Consider the following 21,704-nt stretch of genomic DNA (forward strand, 5'->3'; position numbering starts at 1 on the left):
CCCCCCCTACTTTCACTGTATGTGGAAACATTTTGGTTGCATTTAGTGCTTAGCTGCTTATCATTTTCGAGGTAAAACCACAATGTGTACCTCGTCAAAGAAAAATAACAGCTCGTGTAGAAACAACCACCTGCTGCTGTTCACCTCCTCCCAGTGCGTGATCCAGGCGAATGAACACTCAACTGACAGCCAGATGCCTGACACGTAGAGCACACCGGTGCACTGTTCCACAACAGCTACTGCTGTGCAACAGCACAACTGCAATTAACTACTTGGTAATTCCATTTTAAATCAACCAAGGTCCGCCAATGACTTTTTTTTTATTTCAGTGAAAAAAAAAACGTTGGAGACGAACTTCAGTGAAGACGAAAGCAGGTTCGCGGACCTTCCTACGATCAACCAGCCCACAGATAGAGAGGGGATAAGGTGGCGCCGTCTTCGCGACGCGACTTTTTCTCGTGGGGTCATTCCAGGCGAAATGATCCAATGTGTGCGCTCGACCCCCCATAATTTTGGTTCAAAAAATTGCCACCCATTCCTTACGACAGGAAAAGGCATATGTCCGAGATTTACTCGAAAATATTTGCCCGCTCAGAATTTACGCCGGGTCAAAGTTTGTAAGAATGACGTAAACCATACCGGGAAGTAAGTAGACTAGTGGGCAGAATATTGCAGCTGGACAGGTGTTTGTGGTGCAGAACGAGAGAGCAGGGTTCAAATAATGTGCCAAGGTTAAAATATTCTCGCTTGTTCCACATCTGGTCAGTCAAACGGACCCCATTCGCAGGGCTATTTCGTCCTATTTTGGGCCTCGCTAAGGATACTTTCCAGATGAGTGGGAAATCCAGGAAAAATTGAGCATATTATCCACTTCCAATACATTAAGTTCGTTTATTTTGAAGATTAAATTCGCAGTAGTTTTTGCTACATTTAATCTCAAAGTTCGAACTTTACTCAAAGTTCGGTGACTTCGATGCCAATTTTGAAAATGAAGCGGTCGGCGCGCAACAGTAAAAAGGTATGCAGATGATAGCTCGAAATTGAAAGCAAGACATATAAAAAAACTAAAAAATTACTTTTCCATATGCGCGAGAAAATATTTTTTATGTCGGACATGGTACATGCGGACCGTGCGGGTATACTGACGGGCGGCTCGCGTGGCCGTGCTTTGCAGAAGATGCCTGCCGGCAGGGTGACAGCTGTACCATAGTGGTTCTGGACCTTTCTTTTTGAGAATCGAAATGGTCTGTGTTGATGATGTGGCGGCCCGTGGAAGACGACGACGACGCGCCTCTGCTGCCGCGCGCTACTGCGCCTGCCAGCCAGTTCTACCGGCACCGTCCTAGCGTGGGGCCACGTCCATCTGCCGGCTGGGACATTCCATCATCGCCGGTCAAGATTCATGTAGAGGAATACCCCCTCCTCTACAATATCATTTGTAATTCCCTCTTCAGCGTTCAATCGTGGCAGTAAAACAGGGGTACGACGGTCTGTGAAGTCGTGAGGGCGGTGGCTTTGCGCTCTGAGGGGCAATAGGCTGCTTTCGCCCTTCCACAGCATCAACGTGCATTCACAGATAACGTCGGCACAAATTACCGCATCGAGGTGGTACTGCACAGGCAAGCATTTACTCGTGACACTGGTAGTGATTAGCACTATGCGGCCCACTTAAGCGGCCTTCTGAGCGGCCCATGTGTATCCAGCCCCATCGGCCCACCGGGAAATTTCGCGGTGAGTCCTATGGCCAGTCTACCCCTGCCGCTGATGCTGTGGAAACGGGCGAAAACTGCCTATTCCCCCTGTGAGCGCAGCGCCACCGCCATTACCACTTCACGGACCGTTGTGCATTTCTCTTACTGCGACGACTGAACGCCGAAGATGGAATTACAAATGATTTCAACAAAGACAATTTAGGTTTTTAAAAAGGAAGGTCCAGAACTACTACGGTACAGCTGTCACCCAGCCGGCAGGCGTCTTCTGCAAACCACGGCTACGAGAGCCGCCCGTCAGTATACCCGCACGGTCCGTACGTACCATGTCTGACATAAAAAATATTTTCTCGCGCTTATGGAAAAGTAATTTTTTACTTTTTCTATATGTTTTGCTTTGCATTTCGAGCTATCATCTGCATACCTTTTTACTGCTGCCCGTCGACCGCTTCACTTTCAAAATTCGCATCGAAATCACCGAACTTTGAACAAAGTTCAAACTTTGAGATTAAATGTAGCAAACACTACTGCGAATTGAATCTTCAAAATAAATTAACTTATGGTATTGGAAGTGGTTGATATCCTCAATTTTTCTTGGATTTCTCACTCATCTGGAAAGTATCCTTAGCGAGGCCCAAAATAGGACGAAATAGCCCTGCGAATGGGGTCCGTTTGACTGGCCAGATGTGGAACAAGCGGGAATATTTTAGTGTTGGCACATTATTTGAACCCTGCTCTCTCGTTCTGCACCACAAAAACCTGTCCAGCTGCGATATTCTGCCCACTAGTCTACTTACTTCCCGATATGGTTTACGTCATTCTTACAAACTTTGCCCCGGCGTAAATTCTGAGCGGGCAAATATTTTCGAGTAAAGCTCGGACACATGCCTTTTCCTGTCGTAAGGAATGGGTGGTAATTTTTTGAACCAAAATTGTGGGGGATCGAGCGCACCCATTGGATCATTTCGCCTGGAATGACCCCGTGACTTTTCAGCCTTACTGATGCCATTCCATTCGCGTCACAGCCCTCATAGCTAGCACACTTAAAGTCTGGTCACTGTAGTATACCTGTAGGAAGAGAAAATGGTGTAACTTTGAAGGGACCAGGGAAAAATACCAAATTGGCAGGTATGACACAAATTTTACATTTTTTTAGCCCTCATACCTCGTCGACGGCAAGCCAGAAATCCGTAAATGAAGTATGCTTTTAATGCGCAATCTTTCTTCTGTCGTTCAATGTATAGAAAACAATTCTAACCTGTTTCGTTGCCGAAAGAGATGTCAGTAAAATTAGGTGAGAGAAGAAAATTGCCGATGTTTGGTATGGCATACCTCAGCCTACCTATTCCAATAAGTTTGCGGTTAATGAAAGGCCAACGTGTCCCCTAAATCCAGCTGCAAAAATGCACTGCAGTCATGCACGGAATGAAGAAAGCAAAATATTACCGCAGCAGGTCGTTATTTTTTACGTTTGCTGAAAAGCGACAATCCTGCCTGGAAACATTTGTCATACAGCGTCTACCAAAAACCACGAGGAAAACGAAAGCGCGTACTTCAGGCCTAGAGGAAAAGCAGGAGAGGCGAAAGTTGTCTAACAATGCGTGTATTGTGACGGAGCTGCAGTCATGCACGGAATGAAGAAAGTAAAAAATATGACCGCAGGAGGACTCCACTTTCGAGTGGCACGCCATCGTGGTATGGCATACCTCAGCCACTGCAATACCTATTCCAATAATTTTGCGGTTACCGAAAGGCTCACCTGTCCCCTAAATCCAGCTGCAAGATATGTTGCACTATTTTAGTAGGGTGAACGTAGCGAATTTTTCTCTGTGTCCAGGTTTCGCCGTTGCTGCCTTGCACTCCGACCCCACTTTCGAGTGGCACGCCATCCCGCATTTCGAATTACACTTGCCTTCGGTCTTCCTGGTGTTGCACTGATTCTCGCTGCTGGCACTTGTTTGTGGATATGTCCACGTCGTCATTCTTCTTTACTTGCAAACCTTTCATATGCCGTTGCGGAGGAACATATGACGTCTGTCTATTATGCCGCAGGGATGGGGACAGGTAAAGTGAACATACCGTGAAAGTCCTGTCGAGGCACGTCCTGCGCAGGCAAGTCCTGCGCAGTCGAGGCAAGTCCTGCGACTGCTACTGCCTCCAAGTCTGTAACAAGTGGAAAGTGTTTTGAATGTATGCACTGTGGAAGGACTACAACCACACCACCGGATGCGCGAGCACTGTCTGTGCGGTTCTTCCTAAAACATTATGTCGGCGGAAAGGGTTTATATTTTCATCGTGTACGTATGTTTCTTCTCTGTTTCTCCTTCGACTTGCCCTTACTTTGACCTCCGTGTTTTTGTCCTTGCTCCTTCCGTTGGGAAGGAGCTCTCCGGTCCAGTGTACTTGGAAGACGATGATGATGTCTGCGACATCCAGCTCCATTGTCGTCAAGCTCCATTGAGTGCGTGACATTCTGGGATGAGCTCCCAGTGGGTCCATCCCAAACTGAAATCGCGCCATCAACCTCCGTAGAGATTGTGGCAGGAGCCGGCGGAGGCGAACTCTCGGCAGACTTGTCTTGTGTTTGGGGAGTGTGGAGTGGAGTCCCACACGTTAGGGTCGCCACGGATACTCTGAGCGATGTAACTCCCCGGCGCACCACTTCAGAGAAAGTTCCTCTTTTCTGAATCTCCAGTTGTGTTTTCGCTGCTTTGTATGTCAGCTGCTGTACAATCTCAATTCTTAAGATTTCATTTTCATCGCTAAAGCGTGGGCAGCTTCTTGAACAGGATGAATGGTGGCCTTTGCAGTTGCCACAACGGAAAGTGTTCTTACACGACTCTGGAGTATGGTCATTGGCGTCACCCGCGCACTTGGGGCACATCAGGTGTCCGCGGCACACTTGAGAATGGTGGCCAAATTTCTGGCACTTGAAACATCGACGCGGGTTGGGTATGTAGGGTCGGACGTGACAGTTTACATACCCAGCTTTTACTTCTGTGGGGAGCGTGTGCAACTGGAAAGATAATATGACGTGCCTGGTAGCTATTTCCTTGTTGTCCCTGCGGATGGATATCCGTTTGGCACTGATCATCCCTTGGTCTTTTAAACCCTCCTCGATCTATGTCTCGGAGCGCTGCAGTAACTCCTCACTAGAGATAACACCTCTGACTGTGTTGATCGTGCGGTGCGCAGTCACTGAAACTGGAACATCACCAATTTGCTTTAGTGGCAACAGTGCTGAGCTCTGCTGCCTGCTCTGTACCTCAATGTGTATGTCACCAGTTCTCCATTTTTTTGCATTGTATACTCTACCTATGACTTGTTTAAGAGTTGTAGCAATGAGAAAGGGAGAAACACTCCCTAGTGGTTCTGAATTCTGTGTTTGAATTTCGGTGCGGTGCCTTTTGTGGCGCCGATGAGGTGCTTTTGAGTGTGTGCTATCCATAAAGCAGAGGAAGTGATTCGCTGCAGCAGGTGTGTCACCCACCGTGGAGACCAACGAGGGAACGTGTCCCATACGTTAACGCTGCCTCTGCACTATACCCGAATGCAGTTTTCTAAAGGAAGAAGTAGTGCCCAAGGTTGACCCTTGCCGCCAAAGAAGGTGCAAAGAGGAAGAAGTGGGCGGGAAGAGAGAGGGAGAGAAAGAAATTTAAAAATATAAATTAGAAATTAAAGAGATGGCTCCTGGCTGAATAGTCCTGGCCGGGCCTTCTAGGACCCCCGTCTATGGGAAGCAGGGCTCAAAGTGGTGTGTTGCTTTCCCAGGGGGGCCCCTAAGGGTCCAAAACAACACGTGGGCCCACTCAACCACCAGGATCCCCTTTTCCCCAGACACGGAACAGCCACGCATAGCTATACGTGGGGGCCAACTCTCCTGCGGTGACCCTACCGTACTTGCGGGATAGGTTTATTGCGGCAACACTTCCGGTCGATGGGTGCGCCACTTTTCCGACGCCGGGATTCCGATTTCCTAGCAGTGTACTCTGCAGCAAGTGACCTGAACCATGCCACTGACCTGCCGTTTGCCTCTGTGGCAGCTGTCCAGGGTTGCGTTTTGTTCACCTCTGTCCCACCTAATTTGTGACATGCCACAATATGCATACAGCTCTCTTTACCACACAAATGTTGTGCATGACGTAGCTTACGTGAGTCAGCGCAAGGAGCAGTAATTGATATGGCTGCCGTCTAGGTTCCTTGTGTGCCACGTACAGCATTGAAGCCATCGTATAACGCTCTATGTTCAGTAGCCATGTTCTGGAATGGCTGCTGGAAGACCCGGACCGACTGTCTGGAAGTATCCGTTTTATGCTTCTACAATTGCTGTTGTCGGAGATTCTCAAATCTAAATATTTTTATCACCATTTTGACTTCAGATCCCGATCGATGCCAACCATGTTCGTGTCCCGAAGCGTAGCAACAATTCTGGACTTCACTGAAGAGGTGGATCAGCCGCTGTCGAGCGTTCGCGTCCCAGACGAATATTTTGTTTTGACTGGTATCACTTGAACTGTGTTATCGAACATGGAAACGTTCAAGTGGGACCACTTGAAGCGGTCGCAGCTCAACTGGTACCAGTTGGGACAACTGGTCCCTGTTCGATAACACAGATCACAAAGTCCCAGTTGAGGCTGGGACCGGCTGCAGACTTCATTGTTCAGCTGGGAGCGGTTGAAGTGGCTCCATTTGGAGTGGTTCCTGTTCAAACAGAGTTTAGCTAGTAACGGACAAACTCGTATCTAAGCAGTGCTCCTTGGCAGGTTCGCTGTTCCCGACAAAGGCAGATGCAAGGAACTACAATGCAAAAATGCATTTTATTTATAGTCAAACATTACACATATTGTAATGCACATGTAGCATAACTATAGCGTAATTAAATTGCAGCAGTTGAGGAACTACAGAGTTACATGAAATAGATAATATTTCATGTTTGATTGGTTCTTTCGTTAACTGCGTTGTGGACCTTCTTTCAGCTTCAGTTTTAGTTATTTCTTCTTTGGGTGGAAGACGAGATAAAAAGCCTTGGGCTTGAGGCTCTTGAAGGCTCTTGAATCGTCTGAGAGTATTTGAAATCTTCATAATTGCACACGATGGATCGATATTTTCCTTTGAGCCCCGCCGCTTAAGTTTTCTGGAAAGTTGAAAAGGCACAACTAAATATGGATTCAATTGCAACATGTAATTGTAGCGTGTGCCTGGACAGTCATTCAGTTTGAGCAGTGGTGGCCACGGAAAGCACGCGAATCTCTCAATATTTCTGTTCCCTGACAAAAATATGAGCTGTAGATCTGCTGTATTTTTGCTGTTTTTTGTTCTTTTGCTGCCTTCCTGCTGGATTTTTGCTGCATTCAACTGAAAGCAGCAAGACACAGGAAAACACACCGGATTTTTTTGCTAAACTAATTTTAGCAAGAACACGGCTTTCTACAACATTTCTGCAGTAACATATTTGCAAATAAGAAATTTTGCCGCTATTCTCCTGCCTTCCTGCTGGAAATCAAAATTTCAGCAGACACAGCTGACTGCTGTTTTCAGCGCTGTGTTGTGTTCCTACTGAATATTTCGCACAAGTGTGTTTACTGCTAGATGCAGCATGTTACAGCAAGTTTGTATGACAGCATATATGCTGTGTACCTGCTGAATGTTTCCTAAAAGTCCATTTACTGCTGGAAGCAGCAGGTTACAGCAAGTTTCCATTACAGAAAACATGCTGTGTACCTGCTGAATATTTCGTATAAGTGCTTTTACTGCGGGAAGCAGCAGGTTACAGCAAGTTTCCATTACAGAAAACATGTTGTGTATCTGCTGAATATTTCATATAAGTGCTTTTACAGCTGGCTGCAGCAGGTTACAGCAAGTTTGTATTACAGCATATATGCTGTGTACCTGCTGAATATTTGGTGCAAGTTACAGCAAGTTTCCATTACAACAAACATGCTGTGTACCTGGTGAATATTTCGTACAAGCCTTTTACATATGGATGCAGCAGGTTACAACAACCTTCTATTACAGCAAACATGCTGTATTCCTGCTGAGTATTTCATCAAAGTCCTTACTGCTGGAAGCAGCAGGTTACAGCAAGTTTCCATTACAGCAAACGTACTGTGCTTCTGCTGAAGATTATGTGAAAAAAAAAAGTGCATCCGTGTACATCCAAACCGACAAATTGCGCATGAATTGTAAATAATGATATGCTGCCACGGATTTGCCACCTGCACGTCGCATTGCTGGAAAAGGCCATGCAAAGTTACATGTGGCGTGAGAACACATCTTATAAAAAAATATAGTTTGTGCAACATTTGTGTAATGTATCAGGTGGTGCTTGCAGAACACCATCACTACCCCCAGACAGACAACAATAGTCAGACAGCTTTGATGAACTAATGTATTCAAGAACAGTCTCCAAAATTAGCTTTTTTCACAGATTTTCGAGAGCCTTGAAACATATTGCTTTGACCCAATGTCTACGTACATACACTTTGACACAACAGTTTACCGTTTGCCGTGTTGACACAATAGTTACTACATCAACATAGACTGAGTCTTTCACCTCCACGACCTCTTTAAGGTGGTCCACATGTGGCAGGCTTCTCACAACAAATGTGTGAACATGAAGCATGCACATCTCTGCCTCCTTGGCGGTATATACGTGCTGGATTGCTCCATAGTCCCCTGTTGACAAGTAAACCTTGCTCGCAAGTCTTAGTTACCCACTCTGCACTAGTCAGAATCAGAGACTTGAAGATGACCCTGCGTGCCTTCCTGAGGGAAGATCCCAAAGCTCCGGAGCAGTGCCTCTTGATGTGCTGCAAAACTGAAGAACGTTCCAAGTCCGGGATAGGCATAGCTTTGCCCAACACGGTAAAGATACCCGTAGACACTGCACTTTTTACGTTACAGTAGTTTGATATTTTTGACTCATAGTCAAGAGCACTGAGCGATTGGGCTACGGACCCTCATGCTTCTCGAGGAAGATGAAAGGAGATATCCCTTAACCACTTGTAGTGGAAGCCCCTTGGAAGCACTCGCAAATTTCTGCACAATGGGGTTTATACCCTCGAAAACAAAGACAGAATGTGCCCAGAGGGGCCCCCAGTTTTCAACACTGTCTGCGAGATGAAGCAACAAGTGCACATTAAATGTCATTTCTTCTTTTTTGTAAAGTTCATCCACACCGAGATTGAATTTGTGCAGAAGGTTACGGGTGATATTTAGCTCTGTAGCAGATATGCTGTCTTGCAGGAGGATGTACACACTTGAGGCCAGCTTCATCCAATGGCTCAAGTAACGCGATGGGAGGTTGCCTCTCAAACAGGGCACACTTAGTACAAGAGCCAGTTCTTCTACTCCATGGCCCATATTTTATGCATTTCAAGTATTCGGGGCAGGTGGCACAATTCATTTGGTGAGGCAATGCTGCGTAGCCTTCCATTTACACTACTCCGTTCCTTCGGCGTCAGGTGATGTGGACTTCTGAGTCCAGAAAACCAGTGTCACTTGTCTCACAAGCCCGAGGCAGACAGAATGCATGGAATCAGGGAGAAATCCTGTTACAATTCCAAACATGGGGAGGTTAATATGGGGTGACGGTACCTTGACATCTTTTTGTGTCTCTCCTGTGTTGAGTGCCACCTTCATGTGGCGCAGTGTTTCATTGTCTGTCCTGTGTCTGGGACTCGGTCTCCGGATTGTATACTTCAGAGTACGGCCTACAATTTCACCCGGATGGAGACAGAATGAGCACCCAAACCCTCCATTGAACCTTTTCATGTTCTGCAGCATTGGTCGTGCTACAGAGTCCACAAAGTAACACAGCAGAAACCTGTCAGTGTTGTAGCTGTGCAACCAGGGTCCATTTGCATCAAAAGTTTCAGTACATTCTCATTCTTAGTAGCTTTGGTAGCTGAGTGCGAACGATAATGAGAATGTACTCAGCATCATGCAAATGTCCCCAGGGGACCGAGATGTCATGTCGAATTGGAGCAGCACAATTAATGTCTTCACTCCCACAGGTGTTTATCGGACATGGCGTTATGATTCCAGCACAAGCATGGGCCTCCCTCCTCACATCTAAGACAGACCCGAAGTTCCTCCGCAACATTTGCTCTGCTGTGGGGGGCGATGACGTCCTCAGGGAGAGAAGCGTGAAAGGCATGAAGTGTAACACGGTGAAAGACGGCGTGGCAAAGCCTCCACTGAGCCCCCTGAAGCTTGCAGCTGCACGTGGTGAGCATCCTGATAATGACCTGTTTATAACAGCCATGTTAAATAATCTTGTTTTTTTACCTGGATGGGAAGGAGACTCTCTACCTTATGCTTCACTCCAGGTGCCTACTATGAATATTTAAAGGTGGCCAACGAAAGTGGACGTCGAGAAGGAAGCAAAGCACCCCTTACTGACGCCGACTTCAACCGTGTTGTTTGCGACAAGATACAGTACCTTTGAAAAAAAAGATAAGAAGCTAAATAAATGTATTCGTCTGTACTGTTCTATAGTGTCACTGGGGCATAGTGTTTGGGGAATTTCAAGACAAATTGAACTGAAGTAAATTCTGTAGGGATGCTGGTCACAGCAGATTTTCAGTAAAATGTTGTGGGGCTGATAAGTACAGCAGTATTTAGCAGTGCTTCCAGTAGCGTACTCGGAGAGGAATGCCATTTCAGGACCTCAGGTTGTCGCTCGCTCGCTGCAAGCGTAGCTTTCTGCGTGACTGTGCGTGGAAACGCGATTCACTGTTGCCCGCTGGGCTGTGCCGCCTCGTGCGCGCCATGAGTCCGCTTTCTCTCCCACGTGACCGCGCGTCTGTAGAATGCCGGTTACGAGGCGAAACGCTCGGAACAACTGCTGGCTTACTTCGACCTTCGGCAGACACCCCTCACTCGTGTTCTCTCCTTAAATCACCACCACCACCTCCATTGCTTCGATCAGTTCGTCGTCAACAACACGCCAAGTCGCGGGAAAGGTGGCAAGGCAACAGTGTTCGTAAACTAGCTGATTTCCCTAAGGCCCTTCACGAAAAATCAGCTCTTCTCAGAGCCACTGTGAAGTGTCTCTGGATCACCTCCCGTTTGATTACCACGCCTAAAGGGCCGCTCCGTGAACACCCAACGGCAGAGAACACCGAGCAGGAGCGAGAATGGACGACCACGAGGTACGCCGCTTCCCATTCTCGAAAAGGACCTGTTGTGGAATATCCACTCCGAGAAGTCTTGGATATAGTAATATTATAGTATATAATATAAAAAAATTATAGTATATAGTATATCATAAAGTCTTGTGAATCGGTGCTACGCATTATCTTCCACAAGTCTTGAATATCCTTCGACGCCTTCTCGAAAGCAAGAGCATTTTCGCTGTACATGATAGAAGGAGTTCCCCTTCTTGATATAAATCGTGGGAACGCCATGAGGAAGGCTTTCGCCGTCGTATCGGTCACTAACTCGAGATGAATCGATCTCGTCGTGACACATGTGAAGAGGAGGATATGTGACTTCCCTTATAAAAATTCTTATTGATATTCTTATGAAACATCATTCAGTTTTCACATTACACTCATCAGACTTTTTGTTGAGTTTCCGTAATGTGGTTCTGATGAGTTTCAATTGAAAATTGGCCACCGTGTTTCTGATGAGTTTTCACAACGGACTTTCTGTTTACTGCATGACGTAGGAACTCTGCTGTGTTTCTAATGTGTATTATTCATTACTGAAAGCTACGTTCCTGGCAAGCATGCATTGCTAGAATGTCACGTGAGGTAGGAGGCAGTGACTACTCATGAAGCATACATATTCAATTATTTGTTAGTTATCTCTCTGGAGAGCATCGATGAAAGGCTGTTTTTGATTTGTACAGCACTTGTGTCGAACTTGGAACACACATATCCTGAAAAGAAAAGCAGAGGTCACGTATAACAACTCAATTTCAGTGAGTAAATTGGGATGTGGGTCTTATTATCAAAAGCATTGTTTGGACACAGATGCTGACAGACATTTCAGACCAATTTCTGGAGGAGCTGCTGGATATTTCATAATTGTTTCAGCCCACTTTGCTCATTTTTTGTGACATACCCAGTAATCCAATGCCTGGCACTTCGAATGTTCTCTATAAAGGCTGTTTTGAAAGTATTTTTTCCTAGACTAACAATTCAGACACATTCTTTGCCTGCGGAAGGCTAAAGTGCACTGCCCTGACATGCAAAAAATGGCAATCATTGCATCCGTTACCGATAACTAATGTAGTACTGCATGGCACAAGGGGATAGGTGACAGGTTGGATTGAACAAAAACCTAGTGCTGTTTGCCCTATGACATGAAACATACGCAAGGAATATGACTAGCAGAGGTGCAGTGGCACGGTCTATCAAAAGTTTAAGAACTGCGCCTGAGAACAGCCTGTCTAGCAGTAACATCAACACAGTGCATGTGCACCAGGTAAAAAGTTATGTGCTGTATGAGAGTTAGTTAATACATACCGATGATAGCATTGACACGGGCTGGATCCAGTGCTTCCTTAGTTGGGATGCCCTTTCGGGCATTGCTGCCTCTCCCGAAGAGCGATCTACTCTGAAGTTCGACCAGCGTGAACAGGTGCCTCAGCAGGTTTCGCGCAAATTTTGCTGGGGCCCCACGACAATGGGCATGAAGGCGGTCAAGAATAGTCTTCTCTACAATCACTCCTTCACCGATGTTTACCTGCGTGCACGCTTTGTGTTAGAAAGTTGGCACAAGAGTAATCCCGTGAAAAAAACAAAAAGCACAGGTAGGAAGCTGATATTTCAAACATAAGCTGTCCTTCAGGATCTCACTTGCGTTATCCAGATTTTATTTAAAAAGCTGCCAGGTATGGTAGAAAAACAGTGTGCAAATGGAAACAGTCCGAGCAGGGGTGGACAAGTTCAGATCCTGAGCAGACTTTGGTGAGTAAAAGAATGGCAGCAATGTGCGGGAAAGAGCTCACAATGAGGTGACTCGAAGGAAATGCGAGATTAAAGATGCATGTTAATGAGGTTACTGGTCTAGTTTGGTTCTTTAATATTAATTAAAAAAACGAATAATAATAATAATAACATAACTAATAATCCTGGAATAAGCCTGCAGCCTGTCCCATTTTTAGTGCATGGTCTCATTGGTCCATCACTTGTTTGTACAAATATTTGTATGGATGCACGACTGCAAGAACGTTCACAACTGGCAGACGAGCTTACCACGTGACGTTTCTTACTGCATGGATTTTTCATTGACAATTTTGAAATAGCAACCATTTGCTCTTTGAATGCATCCAAGTGACTCAGACTAATAAAGCATTCTGGATCTCTAAAATTTGCTTTGTATCCGAAGGAGGGTGGTATAATTGCTTGCAAGACTAAATGTGTGACTCACAGAATTTTACATGGTCGGGTTTAACCGGATGAAAATTGGAAAGTTTTTGTTTAGTATAATAGATATTCGCCACCAATACCCACGGCCTATCTAAAAGTGCGGCTTATATGTAAAACATTTCCTAACAAGACAGAAAAACCAACCTCGCATCTTCCCTGCAGTGCAGTTAATACCTGTGAAATTACTATATGCATTGTACCAAATTCACACTCCCCTCTAAAAGCCCAATGAACAGGGATAAACCCTGAAGACAAAGACCTTACCTTTCCTGTTTCAACATGCTTAGCATCTTCTTGTTTTGAGGTGATCTTTTGAAGCCTTTTCACCATCTTGTAGGAATCTATAGCAAGGGGACGCAACATGACATCAGAGCTATGAAACAGAACTTCTTGTACTGCACATGAGAGAACTGATGTTCTGAGGCTGGAACAACATAGAAAGGACAAATACATACAAAGCCTCAAATTGCCTAAGAAATTAGCGGTGAAAGATGGAAGTCACTGAAAAGGTTAGCCAGCTGCAGGACTCGAACCCACATCTTCTGAATTTCCGGTCCATGGCTCTACCAACTGAGCTAAGCTAACACTTTTTTTTTTTTTTTCCAAGAACGGTTTATTTCACACTGTTACAGTTCAAGACGTAGATGGTATTTACAATGCAAGATGCGGTATGTGATTAAGAGGAATGACACAAGAATACATGCTTGAGATGAAGTATGTACAAAAGTGTGAGTGTGACTTGAGGACCAGGGTCAGTCCATTGATACTCCGTGGGGCTTGACAGAACGAGCTCAAGTACTTTGAGCCAGATAGGGTCCTCCGCACTACCTAACAAAATAAGTACGCCTCACGGGAGCTCTCCTTCTGGACGGATCGGGAGGTACCGAATAGCCCGCGCACTCAGGTAGATGTTCCTCTTGAAGGCATGCTGGAAGACGTCCCAGAAGAAGAAAGCAACCAGTTGTAGTTATTGAAAGCCATGAAGAAACCTCGTTCTCGCAGCCAAGCGCGCAGAGGTAGAGTGCCGGTGTGTAGGTGGAAGAAAAATCTTTCACCTTAGCCTCTACAGGCATCTTCCTGACTCGCACGAGCACATCTTCCCCTGGACCCGAGCCGAAAAGCTAAGACCCTCTATGACGTGCGGTGCCGGTTTCTGCGTCCACGGCGGGCTGCTACCGTCGTCCATTGCGCTGCTTTCCCACTCCCGGTGTCCTGCGAGGCGGGATTGCCAGACGGTGACGATACCTGGGTACCTGACGCCGGCGTGACCGCAATTAGGGTGTCACTAGAATCCTCCTGGATGTCACTTGAAGAGCCCACTCTCAAGGTCTTGACGGCAGCACGGTAAGGCGATGAGGAGAGCCTTCTCTTGGTCACACTGTCGTGATAGTCCATGTCTTCTGCCCACGTGGATGTGCCCATACAACTTTCAGTGTTCGTGTCCGGAAATGGAGTCACGGCTGCGGCTCCGCCATCAGACGGGACAGTTCCTGTATCAACAAGTCCACCGTTGACTTCCGTACACACAGGCTCCGCCGCATATTGACGAGGAGGCGCCTCCTGAGCTAAGCTAACACACCTCCCCAGCGACTTCCAAGAGCGCGTCATCTCACTCCCGTCGTATGATTGTGTGTATGAGTGAGAAAAATATAAGAGTGAAAGGGGGTAAGTGAGAGAGAGTGGTTGATTTGTCCGTTCAGATGACACGCCCTTGGAAGTCGCTGTGGAGGTGTGTTAGCTTAGCTCAGTTGGTAGAGCCCTGGAACGGTAATCCAAAAGATGTAGGTTCGAGTGCTACAGCTGGCTAACCTTTTCAGTGACTTCCATCTTTCATCGTTAATCTCTTGTGGTGGTTTTCTTTTCATTTTTTTGCTGATGCTACAAAAATACTCTTCTGCACAACCTGTATGGTTCTGTGCGAGATACAAGTGGACATTCCGGCATGATACGGCATGAAAAAATGTGCTTAAAAATAACAAAGCTGTTTCGCTGGAGCGATTCATCACCAAGGATGAAGGATTCCAGATACATTTATAGAACTGCATCTGACTCTCTGCTGAAACAACCACATTCTTAACCTGTCATCACGCACGTGCCTTTAAGGAAATCAGAAGTGAACACAAGTGCACATGTTGGTTAACATGAATTATTCACATGGCACGGCATGAATTTGCTCACATGGTGGAATGATATGAAAATTTGCAAGCACTGGCATGACCATTGTCCTTTTACCGGTGAAGCCATGAACGAATTTATAGGTTAATTTTTTACTCACATTTTGTCACCGGGTGCCCAATGATACGAGAAAAAGAAAACTTTGAAGCTCTTCATGGAGTTTTTTCTGTGTTGGATGTTCAATTTTTAAAGCATTGGCGGCTTCCAGCATAAAAAGTATCCCTTATCCAATAAGAACACATTTCTCAAGTACCCATCGACATTATATTTTACTTTGCTCAGTGTGCACTATGTGATGTGCGGATACCCCGTGACAAGATACACATACAAACAGTAAGTACGAAAATAGTACTTTTGGTAGACAAAGTGGATTTAAAAGAACCGGTGACATTTATATTTTTACATTGAAGACATGCCTAATAAATAGATTCTGCACAGCAAATTAGAGAAATATTTGCACTTTGTGTGATAATGCAAAAAATAGATCTGGCCAGGATACATGAAACAGGCAACATTCAGCCATTTGTAGTAATGTTACAAACTCATTCTGTAAATTTCTAGGGTTGCAAATTACTGGCAGGACCTTCATCTTCAGATTGATTCCAAAAGAACATTGGGTTACAATTTTTTTGACGTGAAACAAACAAATGTACTACATTCCCTTTTGTGGACTGTCAACAGTTAAATGTTTAACACATTTGCTGGTGGCATACTATTTGTTTTCAGCCCTGTCTATTTTTGTAATATTCCTCTGTGTTTCATAGCAGCAACATCTCAGTGATGGAAGGCTTATTACCTCATCAGTATTACCAAAATACATGATATGTAAATTCCTAAGACAAATAAATTCTCATCATAGTTACTTTCTTCTACTTCAACACGCTTCTCCAGCACCTTTATATAATCTTGCAGTTCTTCCGCCTTTCTAGTGGCACTGCATCTGCATTCTGGCGTTCCCTACATACACAGATGCTATATCAATCAGATTGTCATGCGACACACTCTACAGTCGTCACACTCTTTTGCAACTGCATTGTATGACACGTAGATCCTCACTAATGACATGTAGATTTCATCCCCCATTAACACACATACAAAAATACTACGACACCGCCGAATTTCAACAAATCAGGAGACCGAATAACAACACTTAGATGGCTGTGATGTACTCCATCAGCTGTCTGCAACTATGCCTCAGCGTTTTTGGCCGCGCAGGCACTTGCGAGAGCCTTTTTTTTTCGCCCACACGGCCAGGGACCATTTTTTCCTAAGTCCCGTCGTGTCCGCCCTGTTAAGCCTAACGGCCGCTGAAATTTGGCTTTCGTTCGCTAAAACGACTCGGACGGCATCGAAAACCCGTGAATTTGAGTGATGGAAGAGAAATGTGTTTTTAAACACGGCATATCATTGAGCATTCCCCTTGCTTTGCTTCGAGAACGTGAATTTCGAGACCGGAGATTTTGCAAGCGGGAATATGGAGGCCCTCCAAAACCCGTCCGTATCATAATAATAATAAAAAAGTAAATCGAATAAGTGATCTATTACGTTCAACGAAAGACCTGTTAAACCAGCCTACCATACGCCTTTTCGGAGGTGGTCCATCGGCTTCAAGCGGGCGGCCCGTATCGCCATGCTCCGTGGCAGCCTTGACTAGTTTCGTGCGCCGCCTCTCCATGGCCTTTTCCGTGCCTACAAAGGGATTGCAAAACATATAACAGACAGGCGTACTCTGACCAGGCACATACCGAATTCCAGAAGTTTGGCCGGCGCTGGCTGTTCGCCGGTTTTCCACCAGACATCCACTACCGTGTTCCTATGTTCGGCAATTGCACCTTCATCCGAAAGCAGCCGGATGGCTAATTCGGTGTCAACTAATGCGCGCACCGGATAGACGTCCCACGACGCTTCTGTGACCCACCGCACTAATATGTGACTCATAATGTAATTAGACGAGGCTCCGTAAAAACGCGCAATGACGGAGGGCGGTACAACAAACTTGCTCCGTGGCCGTGGTCCTAAGTTGTCCTAATTTCATAGCTCACAAGCAAACGTAGCGTACCGCAGTGAAGGTTGCCACTGAAATCACCACTGTTTGAAGCTAAAAAGTAACACGTTAATTTGAGGATACTTATTTAATTTACTACATTTATTTAACGCGAAATTGTCCATGTTTTTGCACGGCGTACGTTCATACCCTGTATTTTGATCCACATTTGGTCCGGCTTGAAGGCTGGAATCCATGTGTATCCCGAGCTGAATCCGTAGCGATCCATATAATACGGAGCCGCGTAAAGAACCGAAAGCTACTGCGCCTTTTTTTCCTTTCCTCTCATTTTGCGTGTGTGTAAGTTTCTGTGTTACGGCGCACCCGCAAGGTCGTCGCTGCACGGCCTGAATGCCAGAACTACAACTAACACAGCTGTAACTTCACGCCGTTAACTAACATATAATGCAAGCAAGCATGGAGCGAAAGAGAAACTACAACCAGTATCTTTGGGACTCGACATGTGACGTGCCGATTCGCTCCAAGCACCGTTTGAAAGAAAAGAACACTGGTGTTGATGCCGACAACCAATCCTCCGCTCGAAGCAGTGGGTAAGACATCGAAGCATGCAGCAACTTGGCAGAGGAATCAGTTTCGTCCAGTTCAGCGTGCTGTGCCACAGGAAGCCAAACACGGACGAACGACGATGAAGGTACAGACGGCCATAGCTCCGGCTCTGAGCTGAACGACGAATATATTTCGCCGCCTTATAGCAGCGGTTTTTGTAGCCCAGACAGCTCGTTCTCCACTGAAAGTATCTCCTCAGATGAAGATGAGATCGAAGACCACACGGAGGCAGCAGTGCAAGCGGATAATGACAGTGAATTGGTGAGATTTTGCCGGTATTTCTCACAACGATTGAAATGCAAACAGGGTGCTATGCATGCGTACAGTTCCTTGTATATGGGCTATTTTGTAGAGACTTTTGTCTTGCCACCATGGTCTTGGTTTTCTTTTTTTTGTATTTTGTAAGAAGTTTAAGCATAGCAAAAAGCAAAATCTTCCTGGGGATTTTTATATAATTGCCAACCACCTGCCCATAATATTCTTCTGTTTGTACACACTGACTTGTGGATGTCTTATTTTGTTCGTTTTCTCCACCATATTGACAGGCAAAGCCCCTCTTCCCTGGATCAAAACTGACGAAAGGAGAGAGCATGCTTCTCATCATGGGACACAGTCTGAGACACGATGCCTCGAAGGAGGCGACCGAAAGCCTTTTGAAGCTGGTTAATGCGCACCTGCCTGAAGGAACAGAGTTCCCAACATCCAAGTATTCATTTTTCAAGTATTTCACCAGCACTGAATATAAGAAGAGCAGACATTTTTACTGCACCAGTTGCAACTCCTACATTGGGAGTCTGGAAGAAGTCGAAACTGTGGTGTGTAAGAAATGCAAGAGTGAGTTTGACGTAAACAGTCTTGTTAGGACCTCATCCTATTTTTTCTGCCTTGACCTTGCGACACAGATAACTGACATTTTGAAAACAACCACACAAATCAAGCTCAGCCCGACAAGTGTATCATATGATATGTCGGACATCACAGACAGTATCGGCTACAGAAGGCTCCCTAGGGGACCTGATGATATCAGCCTAACCTTCAACACGGATGGGGTTCCACTCTTCCAAAGCAGCGCCTTTGGGATCTGGCCTCTTCTACTACAGATGAATGAGCTCACGTACAAAGAGCGGGTTCAAAAGCAGATCCTCGCAGGGCTATGGTTTGGACCGAAGAAACCTGCTATGAACACTTTTCTACTGCCGTTTGTGCAGACCACGAATACTCTTTCTGCCAGTGGTATTGTGTGGGAAGACTCTCATGGGCACGTAAGGAAGACAAAAGTGTTTCCTGGACCATGGGGATGACCCAATTCAATGGCAAGCACGGCTGTAACTGGTGTGAGCTTCCAGGGGAAGTTATTGCGAAAGGCAATGGACATTGCAGGGTTTACCCCGTACTCACATCTGTCCAAAAACTACGGACTCACGAGTCATTTCAAAAGCATGCCCACAAAGCCAAAACAAAAGCGAGAAACATAAGCTGTGGAGTCAAAGGAATAAGTGTCCTGACGCTCCTAGCTTACTTCACCTTTTCTTCTGGCTTTGTGGTCGATTACATGCACGCAGTGTGCTCCGGATTTGTTAAAGCGACAACGCTTCTTTGGCTAAAGTCAAAAAGATGCCGTGGCTTTCACTTGCGCCACAACCTTCAGGAAGTGGACCGGAAACTGATGACCCTATGCCCTGTGTGGGAGCTATTACGGCTACCAAGATCTTTGAAAGATGTGAACTACTGGAAGTCCGCAGAATGGCGAAACTGGATGCTATTCTACTCACCAGTGGTGTTGCGTGGTTACATCCCCACACGGCACTATCGAAACTGGCTCGCATTTGTGAATATGATGCACTACCTATTAGGACAGCACATCAGTTTTGAAAACTTGAACAGTATCAAACATGACATGCTGAACTTCCTAAAAGAATATCAGGAGCTCTACGGCAGAAAGCACATGACTTATAATTCACACCTGCTGCTTCATCTTCTCGATACTGTTAAAGGAGGTAAGAACTCCTATCTGCATGTATTTAGTTACGGGTGTAATAACTGTAATATTGTTCTTCTACGCTTCGTAATTGTGTTTACAATTTATTGTTCGATACTTCTCCTTCATAACGTGTGCAGGGTTAATACAAAAACGCACTTTTTTTCTGATACGGGCGAGTAGACGCACCGCCATCCAGACACCTCTATCCGTTGTTACGTCATCTGAAGAATTGTAGCACCGAATCAGACGCCAACGCGGAGGTACACATAACGTTCTGAGTTACACTCTTAAAAATGAACTTCACCACATGTCACGCTCCTAGCCAACCATCATCCCGAATGACAACGTTCTCGTCCCTGATTTGTTGAAAACGGGAGGCGGAGCCTATTTGTAGCCATAATGCTACATAATAGGCTCCGCCTCCAACAAATCAGGAACGAGAACGTTGTCATCGGGGATGATGGTTGGCTAGCAGCGTGCTATATGTGGTGAAGATACGGACCTATCAGGTTCATCTATACAAACGGTGTCACAGCCAACAAGTTAAAATCGCCGTTTGGAGCCGACACAGTCGGTGGGCTTGCTTGGTAGAGTTCATAGCTCCTTTAAGGAGTGGGGCCCGTTATCGTCTTACTCTATGTTCCCTTTTGAAGGTATGGACGGCAAATTGGGAAAAATGGTGAAGGGAACACGATACCCTGAACGACAAATTCTGCCACATTCGAGCAATGCCAAGGCTTTGGATGCATTCTATGAACAAGGATAGAGAAGTTCAGGGAATGTTTAAAGCATTATGCAAGGGATGAGGGTGAAGCATCTGCAAAATGGTACTGTTGCATTTTATGGGCAGGGCACCAACAGGCCGGATGGGGTTCATTATAAGAAAATGACTATTGGTGCATTTACGCTGTGCACAGCTGTACTGGACAAATCACGCAGAATGAACTCTTTTGTAGAAATAGATGGTGTGTTTGCGCGGCTGCAGGACATTGTTGCTATTTGTTCCTTAGGTCATACAACATGTACATGTTTCAAAGATGTTATCATCACTGTTGAAATATATAGAGTATGTCGTGATATGTTGCATACCTTCTGCAGCAACAAATTCTTTCGATTAGTTGAGGTGGAGACCACTAGAGAAATGAAGTCTATTAGGGTTGAGGTAGTACATAAATGCCTTGCACTCGTCTGTGATGGTTCCACATTTTTGTGTACACTGTACGAAAATCTTGTTTTGGAAGCCACTTAAGTGACATCCAGTGTAGTTTAAAGTAGCTTCCTTCGGTAATGGCAAATATATCAATGACCAAGACAGTCACAAGCCATACCTTTAACATATTTGATTCTATTATGATGTGTACTAAATGTGTGTTTTGTGAGTGCTGTGCAATAGTTCTGTACGAAAAAGTTTAACTGAAATTGTTCTTGCACTTTGTCTGAAAACCGGTGTGTGTACAAATGTAATGTATTGTGTTTTGCAGCAAACAGAAGATTGTGTCTCCCTCATTTTATGCTGTTAAAAAAGTTGTTAAAATCACAACCTAAAGGCAGTAAGAGTTTGTCGCAGTTTTTACTCCCTTTATAGTAATTCACGTAGCAACCACTGCACTGACAATATTTTTTTTACAACCGCACGGTGCACGTGTGGTGTTCTGCCCACGATCTACTTAATAACAGACCGACCAGACCACTTTCCCAAATCCCTATGGCTGTCCGCTGAGCCTCCTCACCCTTTCCTCCTCTCACCGGTGAAACGCCCGCTATGCGCGCTGCCCACATTCCCTAAAACAGCGGGACGCCGCATTGGGGCATATAACGACAGGGTGTTCGTATTGACTCGTGTACAT

The 21,704-nt window shown here is 45.5% G+C and overlaps 1 long non-coding RNA gene across 1 annotated transcript; it reads left to right on the plus strand.

The window, feature by feature from the left end:
• Nucleotides 1-1,858: 1,858 nt before the first annotated feature.
• Nucleotides 1,859-10,202, plus strand: LOC135368502 (uncharacterized). Its single transcript, XR_010414802.1, has 3 exons — nt 1,859-2,026; nt 9,725-9,938; nt 10,040-10,202. It is a non-coding gene; the product is annotated as an uncharacterized LOC135368502 (long non-coding RNA).
• Nucleotides 10,203-21,704: the final 11,502 nt, after the last annotated feature.

The sequence above is a fragment of the Ornithodoros turicata genome, chromosome 1 (genome assembly GCF_037126465.1).
Source record: "Ornithodoros turicata isolate Travis chromosome 1, ASM3712646v1, whole genome shotgun sequence".
NCBI lineage: Eukaryota > Metazoa > Arthropoda > Arachnida > Ixodida > Argasidae > Ornithodoros > Ornithodoros turicata.